The sequence below is a fragment of the Triticum aestivum genome, chromosome 2B (assembly GCF_018294505.1).
Source record: "Triticum aestivum cultivar Chinese Spring chromosome 2B, IWGSC CS RefSeq v2.1, whole genome shotgun sequence".
NCBI lineage: Eukaryota > Viridiplantae > Streptophyta > Magnoliopsida > Poales > Poaceae > Triticum > Triticum aestivum.
The window spans coordinates 383,442,894-383,453,917 of record NC_057798.1 but is presented as its reverse complement, the minus strand read 5'-3'; positions in this window follow the sequence as shown (position 1 = coordinate 383,453,917).

Below are 11,024 nucleotides of genomic sequence, written 5' to 3'. Positions count from 1 at the left end.
CGAACCCCTCCAAACGATCGCTCAAGAATTGCCTTAGGCTGGTATAAAGAGTTTCAATGATCTTTGAATCAAAGGTATTTCTTCTTGCCACTTAAGGGGGATATATTCTACGAGTCACCTCCTCTAAGATGTCTCGTTATGGTATCAAGGCAATTCAACTCCTCGCTACATTGACAACCGTTCAACACCCTCTTAAAGGTGGAATTGTGGTCTACCTGGTAAACCTCCGTCATCTATTCCACTCCATTCCTCTAGAGGTGTGCTTCGTCTCTCAGCTCAAGAGATGTTGCTATGTCTCATTCCGTGAGTTAATCCTGAGTTGTTCGACCTTCGAGAAGATCGATCCTTCTAGAGTTTTCTTTCTCCTCTCGTTGTCATGTCGGTTGGAGTTCTCAGAGCAAGACATCAAGATAATGATGGTGATCGAATCAACGTTCATTTGAAGTCCAACCTGGATCGTGAAGATTGTGTTAGTTTGCGCTCCCCTTTCATCTTACCCTACGCTTGAATCTCAGGACGAGATTCTTGTTTAGTGGGGGTGAGTTGTCACGTCCCCAGTTCAGGCCTTGCTTGTCTCTGCATAAGCATCCATGCATCATGTTTAAATTTAAAGAAACTTGAAATGGGGATTGTTTAAACCCTAGCACCAAATGAATCCAACTAGGGTCAAAACAAAATCATTATCATTGAACTCAAAATGCCCTCTAAAAATGTTCAACATTTCTGGTTTGAGGTGGAAGCATCTACCAAAAATGGTTTATATTTTTGCAGGACATATTGGGCTCTGAATTCATACTCTATTTGTATTTGGGCATTTAAATGATATACAATATTTTAAATGCTCAAATAATCATAAACTAAAATGTTTACTGTTGGTTATATTCCAAACAGTGGCATTGAACAGTTTCATGATTTTTGGTAATGCCCTGACATTTTTAATAAAGCCCTAAAGACTACAGAATAATAGAAAAACAGAAACAATAAGAGAGAGAGAGAGATATTTACCTGTGCCACTTACCTGGCCGCAGCCCACCTGGCAGGCCCAGCACTGTGCTGGCCCATGCCAGGCAGCTGCTTCCTCTCACCAGGCAGGCAGAGAGGTGAGCGCCGGCGTGCCCGAGCTCGCCACGCCGTCACCTGCTTGCCGACGAAGCCCCGGACGCATGGACGACTCTCGCGTGCCGTCCCAATTCCGCTGACCACTTCGCTCACTCTCCCCCACGGCCCTCTCTCCTCTGCTCCCTCTCTCTCGCCCGGACCAAACGCGTCCGTCGCCGCCGACGAGCATCACCGTGGCCACAGCCACTGCCTCGCCTCGTCGTTGCGCCCAGAGGCTCCGCCTCGACCCCCTCTTCCTCTCCACCGAGCCACGAGGTCCCGGACACGCTGCAACCCCGACACCACCGTCGTTTTCCCCGTCGGGCTCCGACCACCACCGCCATCGATTTGCTGCACGCAGGACGCACCCGAGCCCGCCGAGCTTCTCTCCAACCTCGCAGTGAGCTCCTGATCTGAACCCCTCTCTTTCCCCTCGCGTTTGCGAGCTCTAGGCCATAGCTCCGTCGCGGCCGAACTCCGGCCGCCGCTGACCTTGTCCCCGCTGCCGCTACGGACGCTGCAGCTTGCACCCGAGCGCATCATCATCCTCACCTCACTCCTAGGAGCCAAACGCACCTAGTAGCTCGTCCGTAGCCGCACCGTAGCCCCCTAGCCGCTCGAGGCCGAGCTCCGGCCGCCGCCTCGCTCGCCGCAGTTGCCGCTACCGGCCACCCCAGCCACAGCTGCAGCCACCGCTGGACGCGCCGCATCGCGGCCGTTCCAACAAGACCTGCCGCGCGTCCTCCCGACGCCGGAATTGGCCGGACGGGCATCACCGCCACGCTCCGGTTATCGCCGGGGTTAATCCGGTGACGAGGTAGGTTCGTTAGTGCTAATGACCCCTCTAATCAACCTCTTAAGCCACTGCCACGTGGGCCCATGCACCTGTTTAGTTTAGATTAATTTTCCTATTTAGTTTAGATTAACCCAGTGGGACCCACGCGTCAGCCTTGACCGCGCTAACATGGCTGTTGACTGGCCCCACATGTCATGTCGACTTCGCTGACGTGGGCGTTGACCGGACCCACCTGTCAGTGTCACTAACTAGCCCCAGTCACTGACCAGTGGACCCCACTGGTCAGGTTTAACCTGGTCGACGCCTGTTGACCGCTGACGTCACCCTGACGCAGTGCTGACGCATTAATTCAATTACTGGAATTGTTCTTATACAGGAAATTCCAGAAAATAGCACAAACTTCTAAAATTCATAGGAAATCAACCGTAACTCCAAATTAAATAAGTTATATATGAAAAATGATCAGAAAAATCCAATCTATCCATCTGCACTGGTTTCATGCATGTTAGAACACATTAACCTTGCTGTTTAGGTGAAACAAGTTAATGCACTCTTATGACCTCTTAAAATGGGTTTGCATTTGAATCTTTGGTTCAAATGGACTCATCTCAATCTGTTCTAGCTTGCATTAACCCAAAACACATTCATATTGCCATGTCATAGCATGCATCATATTGTGCATTGCATTGATCGTGTTTCTTCTCTGTTTGCCGGTGTTGTTCCCCCTCGGTAGACGTTGTACCGACATTGTGATCGTTGACACTGATGAAGACTCAATGCTATCCTCAGAAGTGCCAGGCAAGCAAAACCCCCTTGATCATTCCGACACAATCCTACTCTCTCGCCCTGCTCTCTTTTACTGCATTAGGACAACAACGAGTCATTTTTACTTGCTGCGGTAGCTGAACCCCTTTATCATCTGCATGACCTGTCATTGCCACAGTAAATAGATGAAACCCACTAGTATGAGTAGGAGTTGTTTGAGCCCTGTTGTGCCTACTCATTCATGTTTGTTTGTCATGCCTGCTATTGCTTAGAGTTGAGTCAGGTCTGATTCATCGGGGATGAATCAGAGGTGTGTGAACATGTCCTACTGTGTGTGAGCTAAGTGGTGAACACAATTTGGTAAAGGTAGCGGTGAGAGGCCATGTAGGAGTACATGGTGGGTTGTCTCATTGAAGCCGTCCTTAGGAACTGAGTTTTGTGTTTGTGATCCATGATTCAGCTACTACCATGCATTGGGCCCTGAAATATGACCCCGCTCGACTTCTTATTCACCATTGTCCTCTGTCCAGGAGTTGCAAGTAGTTTCTGGTGTTTGTAGTATGCTGGAGGTCGTGCGCAGCACTGACCGGAGGGGTGGGCTATGATGCGGTAGGCACGTGGCTGGGTATACCGGGCGCCCGTTTGGTGTCACGGAACCCTGTTCACATCGTTTGGGGCTGTGAGCGAAACCCCGACCGAATCTCCTCATGGATGGAACCCGAATAGGCGATAAACCTGGACTAGAGACTTGAGTGTTTAGGTAGGTCGTGGTCTACACCCACGTCGGCTTTTGCTTGAAGTCTGCCGAGCACATGTCGTGTGCAGACGCTAAGTGGTGGAAACATGTATGAAGAAGTACACCCCTGCAGGGTTAACATCATCTATTCGAATAGCCGTGTCCGCGGTAAAGGACTTCTGGGTTGCCTATAATAGTTCATAGACAAGTGAAAGTGGATACTTTAAAATGCGCGAGATAAGCGTGAGTGCTATGGATGGCGTTCTCGTAGGGAGACGGGAGTGGATCCATAGTGGTGTATTGGTTAGTGAATATGTGGACTCGTGTGCGCCACCTTAGAAGAGTTACTTGCAGTCGTAGTTCAGGATAGCCATCGAGTCAAAGCTGGCTTGCTGCAGTTAAACCCCACCATCCCCTTTGTTGATAATGATGCATATGTAGTTAGTTCTGATGTAAGTCTTGTTGGGTACATTTGTACTCACGTTTGCCTATTTTATGTTTTGCAGAGAGACTTCGGTCTCGCTAGTAGGCCCGCGTGGACTTCGACGTTTAGCTTGATACCTCAGCTACGATCTTGTGCCCTCGGCAGGATCTAGTAGATAGTCAGGCTTCTTAGCCTTTTTCATTTGTAGATGTCTGTACTCAGACATGTTAAGCTTCCGCATGTGCTTTGACTTGTATGCTCTGAATGTTGGGTCATGAGACCCATGATTGTAATATCTCGCTCCCCGGAGCCTATTGAATAAATACTTGAGTCGTAGAGTCATGTTGTGATGCCATGTTGTATTTGCACATATCGAGCATATTGTGTGTATGTTATTGAAATGCTTGGTATGTGTGGGATCTGACTATCTAGTTGTTTATCCTTGGTAGCTTCTCTTACCGGGAAATGTCTCCTAGTGCTTCCACTGAGCCATGGTAGCTTGCTACTGCTCCGGAACACTTAGGCTGGTCGGCATGTGTCCTTCTTCGTTCCTATGTCTGTCCCTTCGGGGAAATGTCACGCGATGAATACCGGAGTCCTGTTAGCCTGCTACAGCCCCGTTCACCGGAGTCCTGCAAGCCCAGTGCTACAGCCTGGATTCACTCGCTGATGACCGACACGTTCGATGCTGGGTCATGGATGCCTGTCCCTGTAAGTCTGTGCCACTTTGGGTTTACGACTAGCCATGTCAGCCCGGGCTCCTTATCATATGGATGCTAGCGACACTATCATATACGTGTGCCAAAAGGCGCAAACGGTTCTGGGCAAAGGTAAGGCGACACCCGTGGGAATACCGTGCGTGAGGCCGCAAAGTGATATGAGGTGTTACATGCTAGATCGATGTGGCATTGAGTCGGGGTCCTGACACTTAGATTTATTTGAGAGTTCATAAAATTTTCAAGAAATTCTCTCTTGCTTCACTTAAATTAATTTGAGAGAAATAAAAAAATATGCTCATGATCTTCACTTATATTTGTTTGAGCTTATCAAAAGCAACATATGAAAATTAGTTCCAAAGTGATAGATATCCAAGAAGGATATAATAAAAACTTCCATGAAGATCATTGGACAAAATAAACTTGATTCTTAGTAATAGTTTTGAGATATGATGATGTGATATGTGAGTTATGTTGATGAGTAATTATGCTTTAGTAAGAATATTGGTGTTAAGGTTTGTGATTCCCTATGCAAGCACGAAAGTCAATAATTACGCAATGAAATTATATCCTACTTGAGGTGCATTATTCATTGTTAATTATGCTTAATGCTCGCTTATGCTAATTATGCATTTCTTGGTTGGTCGCTTCTCAACCTTTTGCTAGCCTTCATTTTGCACTAAGTATGATATCTACTTGTGCATCCAAATACCTTTAAATCAGTTTTGCCACATGAGTCCACTATATCTACCTATATGCGGTATTCTTTTGCCGTTCTAAGAAAATTTGTATGTGCCATCTCTAATTTTCAAAATAAACTTCTCTTTTGTGTATTCGTTCCGCTCGCGGAGCAGTGAGGGGTGGCTAATATTTTCCATGCTAGATGTGTTATTCTCACGATGAGTGTTTATTCACTTGTCATTGCACGAGAGTAAGGCAAAGGTATTAGGGATGCCCAGTCCCGAAATTAAAAATGAATTTACTTTACGTTGTCAAATAATAAATTCCTTGGAAAATGTTGGTATGGAGGGCACCCGTGGATACGGCTAGCCATGGAAAGTGAAAGTATGGTTGAAAAAGGAATAAACTTTATTTTCCGTTTGGGAACTGCCTATGATATATCTAGAATGGAAAGTGTTGGGAACTCTAAGTCGTTTTCGTTGGTGGGAAGGATACACCTCCCAAAATGTTTTTATCTCTAATTTTTTTCACTTTGAGGTCTGGCACCTCTACAAATCCCTACTTCCCTCTGCGAAGGGCCTTTCTTTTACTTTATGCAATTTTTATTTTTGAATTTGAGTCTCCATCTTCTCTTATAAAAGCACCAACTAGGAGGCGATATGATCGTACTTGAGTATTGGGTGTAGTTAATATGCGAGTGTGTTTCATAAATGGATCAATGGTTGAGCATGATGGGCTAGGGATAACTTATTTCAGCATTGATATTTTGAAAGACATGGTTGCTTGTTGATATGCTTGAATATTTAAATTATCATGTCAAAACTAGACTATTGCTTTGAATCACATAAAAGTCCAAATGTCCATGCTCTAAATATAAGATTATGATATGACACGTTAGGCAGCATTCCACATCAAAAATTATGTTTTTATCACTTACCTACTTGAGGATGAGTAGGAGTTAAGCTTGGGGATGCTGATACGTATCCAACGTATCTATAATTTTTGATTGTCCCATGCTGTTATATTATCAATCTTGGATGTTTTATAATCATTTTATAGTCATTTTATATCGTTTTTTGGTACTAACCTATTGACATATGCCAAGTGCTAGTTGCCATTTTCTGCATGTTTTTACACCGCAGGAAATCAATACCAAACGAAGTCCAAATGCAACGAAACTTCACGAAGAACTTTTTTGGACCAGAAGATACCCAATGGGCCCTGGGTGCGCCTAGGGGGTGCTCCGAGGAGAGCACAACCCACCAGGGTGCGCCAGGAGGCCCAACCGCGCCCTGGTGGGTTTGCCCACCTGGGGTGCCCCCGGACCGCCTCTTTGCTCTATAAATACCCCAATATTTCCAAAACCCTAGTGGAGTCGACGAAATATTGATCCACCAACCACAGAGTCCAGAACCACCAGATCGAATCTAGACACCATCTCGGATGGGGTTCACCACCTCCATTGGTGCCTCTCTAATGATGCGTGAGTAGTTCTTTGTAGACCTTCGGGTCCATAGTTAGTAGCTAGATGGCTTCCTCTCTCTCGCTGAATTCTCAATACAATGGTCTCTTGGAGATCCATATGATGTAACTCTTTTGGCGGTGTGTTTGTTGGGATCTGATGAACTTTGAGTTTATGATCAGTTATATCTCTTTATATCCATGAAAGTATTTGAGTTTCTTTGATCTCTTTTATGCATGACCTCTTATAGCCTCGTATTTCTTCTCCGATATTTGGGTTTTGTTTGGCCAACTTGATCTATTTATCTTGCAATGGGAAGAGGTGCTTTGTAGTGGGTTCGATCTTACGGTGCTTGATCCCAGTGACAGAAGGGGAACCGACACGTATGTATCGTTTCTACTAAGGATAAAACGATGGGGTCTATCTCTACATAGATATATCTTGTCTACATCATGTCATCGTTCTTATTGCATTACTCCGTTTCTCCATGACTTTAATACACTAGATGCATGCTCGATAGCGGTCGATGTGTGGAGTAATAGTAGGAGATGCTCGCAGGAGCCGGTCTACTAATCTTGGACGTGATGCCTATATAATGGTCATTGCCTGGATATCGTCATGATTATTTGAAGTTCTATCAATTGCCCAACAGTAATTTGTTAACCCATCGTTTGCTATTTTTCTCGAGAGAACCCACTTGTCGGGTGGTAGGTGTGACATATGCCAACGGATGGCTTATCATTGTGGGAGCCAATAAGACATCACTGGTGCCTGGAAACGGGATGAGGCGAAGACATGCACGCCGGCGAATCTTACCCAGGTTCGGGGCGCTCCATGGAAATAACACCGCTAATCCTGCTCTGCGGGGTCTCCGCATGATCACTAGATCAACAAGTGGCTACAAGAGGCTCCTTGAGCTGTTTGGCGAGGGGAAGAAGAAGGGCAAGGCTAGCTATCTTCTCCTCTCAAAGTTGAGTCTAAAACTATCAGAGTCCAACCCTTTGCATGGGTGCCCTGGGGGGGGGGGTTTATATAGGCCTACCCCCCAGGGGTATAATGGTAATCCGGCTGGGTACGGGCCCAGCCGTCAGCGTCTACGCTCGCCGGCTTCTCCGCCGACTGCTGGGGCCCGCCTCCTGGTGGGTCTCGCCGGCTGCCGGCCTCCTGGTCGACAGGTAGGTCCCACCACTCGGGGGTCCTATCGGGGGCTGGTTACTGTTGCCTCACCCTTGATGACGAGGGCTTTGTCGAGGTAAGCATGGCTACAGTGCCGCCACCTAGAGGACTCTCACTGTAGCCTTACCTCGCCTTGTCTCCTTAATGGTGTGCATTCTTCGAGGGAGGGAGCGAGCCGACTGGTGAGGGCCGGCTACGCCCCAGGCCGACTAGGGGAAGTGTGGCTGCCTTCGGGTGTCTCTTTGACCGAAGGGGCCCGCCGCCTGCGGGCCATACTGACAACTTGTCATGGGTGGCGTCATGGTCAGCATGGCAACAGTGCCCCGCCGGACGGGTCGTGGCTGACCCGTACGGCGTACTGTGGCCATGCCTGTACCGGGATTTGGGGGTGGCAGGCTTCACTGTTGCCACACCCCGTCCCATCTCCGTTATGTGGGTGCAGACTTTGAGGGCACGATCTTGGCCGCCTCTCAGGGGCTAGCTTCTTGGAGTCAGTCATCTCGTGGCCGGCTTCTTGGAGTCGGACCTCTCGCAGCTTTCTTCATGAGGGTTTTAGGGCCGCGCCGCCTTTCGGTAGTCGGCTTGAGGGATAGCCGGCCGAGGGAAGGCGGCCCCATGTCTTGGGTGCTGGAAGGCTCGATCGGCCTGTTATTTTTTGAAGAGCCAGGGGGAGCCCGCTAGGCTACCCGTGGTCATTTACTCTGACAGTAGTCCCCGAAGCTGGTTGGGCTTTGTGGCTGAAAGGGGAACGAGAAGCTCAATCAGCTTCCTATCCCGAAGAGCCGGCAGCTAGGAGCCGGCTTTACTCATGCGTACCATCTCGGCGAAGTTTTTTGAAGTCTGAAGGCGGGAACCAACTGGTGCGCAAGCTAGGTTGTGGGCTGGCCACCCGCCGCCTGCGTGCCACATGGCACCTTTCGGCTGGAAGGGCCTGCCAGCCCACGCGCGTGACGGGATGCCGCCGCAGACCGGGGCCCGCCTCTTCCATGCCTCGGCCAAGTGCGGATCTTTTGTGGCCCGAGCGGGCTTCTCGCCTTTGAGTGGCGGTTTCCGCACGCCGTTAAGGCGCGATAATTGCGGGGCATGGGGGAGTGGGCGCAGTTAATCCCACGCCCTCCCACGCCTTGCCTCCACGGCTTCGCCGCACGAGGCTATAATTAGGGGGAGAAGGGGGAGCGGCAGACGCTCGCACGCTCGCCCTCGCTCCACCATCTTCTTCCTCTTCCTCCTCTCCGCCGCCGCAGCTGCTCGTCGCCGTGCCAAAATTCCCCCAGCCTTCTTGGCGTGCCGTAGCCTTGCCGCAGCCGAATCACGCGCCCTCCGCACCGCGCTTTCCCCGTCGCTTCTCCATACTCATGGCTCCAACATCGAGCTCCTGGGATGGCTCCAACGTCCATGAAGACCGCATCGACTTCCTCCGCAGGACGCGGTGGTTGCCGGGCAAGTATTACGTGCGGGTCCGTCTCGCGCTGGAGAGGGAGATCTCGCCTGCACCGGAGGAGGGCGAGCGGGTAATCTTCCGCTCGCACTGCCTGCGCGGCGTCGGCCTACCTGTGAGCGGCTTCTTCCGCTCGTTCCTCGAGTTCTATCATCTCCAGCCGCACCACCTCACTCCAAACATGGTGGTGCTGCCATCGGCCTTCGTCACTCTGTGCGAAGGCTTCCTCGGTGTCCTCCCCACCCTCGAACTTTGGGGGGAGTTCTTCCAGTCCAAGCTCAGCACCGTCGTCGTGGGCGTGCCGGCTCCGTGTGGTGCCTTAATCGCCATGCGGAGATCGACGGCCGACAACCCGTTTCCGCACATCGCGTTGATCCAGTCGGTGAAGCTCTGGCAAAAGTCTTACTTCTACGTGAAGAACGTGCTCCGCAAGGCGACTACGTCAATCTGCCGACTTACGTAGCCGGCTCGCCGGCTGGGAGGCATCCTTCGTGGTCCTACCGGGCCAGGTTGCTGACACCGGCTGGGGCTGGCATCGTCGCCCAGCTCCAGGTGCTGGTCCAGTCGGAGGGGCTGACCGGGTCCGACCTGGTAGCCGCCTTCGTGGAGCGCCGAGTGCTCCCGCTTCAAAGCCGCCCTCACCTGATTTGCCAGATGAGCGGCCGCTTTGACCCCAGTCGGCTAAGCACCAAGGAGATGCCTCATGATGAGGTATCTTACATGGTGAATTATATGGCCAACTGCAAGCTCACCGAGGAATGGCAGTACGGCAAGGAGCCGTACTCTCGCGTCGATCCCTCGCCCATGGTAAGCCTTCCTTCTTTTCTTCTTCTCTCGTTGCCGAGTTCTCACTGGCCGGTTTCTGACTAGTCAGCTTGTTTTTAATCAGAACCCCCTCCTTCACCCGATGGCGGGAACCGTGGGGGCAGAACGTCAGTTCGCTCCCAACCGTGCGACGGACGACTTGGACGACCCCAACTTGGGGGCGGACGCCCTAGACGACGACGCCGTAGGGGGAGGCGGCGAGGTAGGTGGCTCCGGGCTCACCGTCGGCTTCGAGGACTGGCCGGACGATGACGAGGCCGAACCTATTCCGCGCCGCCAACCGGCATCCGATCATCAAGGCGCGGGCTCGTCTGCGCCGCCGGCTGCTCGGGGCAGCGCACGGAAACGCCGGGTGACATCGACCCTCTTTGGTAGTCGGCCGAAGAAGCCCAAGGGTTCTGCGGCAGCGACCAAGCGGGACGAGGCGACCGCGAAGGCAGCCCGCTTCCGCAAGGTGGTGAAGCAGCCGCAGGCGGTTTCGGCGTAAGTGTTAATTCCCGCACGCCTTTCTTTTTTTCTCTTTGATCGGCATTCTTATAAGCCTTTCCTTTAGTTATCAAACAGGGCTCCGCTCTCTCTCAAGCGGACTACAGCCGCCTCCATAGTCGAAGGGGCGGGAGGATCTGCAGGCTCCCGCCGCGTGGACCCCCATGCCGAGCTGCAAGCGGCGACGGAGCGGAACGCGTGGGAGGCGTGGGAGGAGCGGGAGGCGGAGGAGCAGAGGGCGGCCGCCGCCAGGGCGGCTCAGGAGACGACGGAGGATTCGGCCGAGGCGCCGGCTGACGCGGTGGCCAAGGCTCAGGCGGAGGCCAAGGCCGCGGAGAAGGCGGCGGAGGCCTGCGTAGCCATCCTCCACAACTCACCATCCCCCTCCGCACCGTGGCCCCCGATATCCCAGTGCCCCCGC